Here is an 893-nt window from a genome sequence, read left to right on the forward strand (position 1 = left end):
CAGAAGTCCAGGTTCTAGAAAAACTTCCCATTTTATTCAAGGGAAAGCTTTAAAAATAGAATTTACTTCAGAGCACATAGCAGTCGTGGCTGTGCATTGTTGAAGTCTGCTCAAAGCTGTGTTACTACTGCAGTGGGCTTTTCACCTAATTTTAAGTGAATTTACCAATTGTAACTAATCTCCACAGCCCCTGCAGTCATCAATCCTTTACCAGAAGCACTGGTTTAGCACCTCTCTTATTAGGGTTGTGCAAAACATCTCGAGTCAGCTTAAATCCATCCCAGAAGTCCTCCTGTTGAAAGCCAGAGAGGCTCTTTTTGTTCTGAGCTCCACAGCAGTATTCAGCAATGCCCCACCAGCTGCCCAGGGATGGAAAGGGGTTGTCGTATTTCATGGAAAAAGCTAAGGCTAAAGAAATAGCAGCCAGATAGTATTAATGACAAGTCTCATCCCGAAACACACAAAAAAAAATCATGGAAGATTATATTTTTTGAGGGGGGGGGGAACCCCTACCCCCCAAAACCTTATAATCCTGAACATCAGATACACAGGGCATTAGCTATCCATGAGCAAGCACCAGAAGACAAAATTTTCCCTAATCTCACCACCAACATCCTTCCATCGTCAGTCCATGGCTCCTTTCTTTCACAAACTGCCTGAAGATAAACTTCGAAAAGTTAAAAGACTTTTAGGAGAACGCCTTCCTCTCTTCTTTTACCAAATGCAACTGCCAGAGCCTAACGCGCCCCTGAAACACCACGTTCCCGGCTCAGAAATAAAACCACTGGGTGAAAACACCTGTCCTTCCATAGGGGAACTCCGCAGCGCCGGGAAAGTGCGCTCTGCCGTGTGAGACAGACCCCGGGAGGTTAAGAACTTGGGAGTCTGGGGGG

The sequence above is a fragment of the Manacus vitellinus genome, unplaced genomic scaffold (genome assembly GCF_001715985.3).
Source record: "Manacus vitellinus isolate BGI_N305 unplaced genomic scaffold, ASM171598v3 scaffold_30_pilon, whole genome shotgun sequence".
Classification (NCBI taxonomy): Eukaryota; Metazoa; Chordata; class Aves; order Passeriformes; family Pipridae; genus Manacus; species Manacus vitellinus.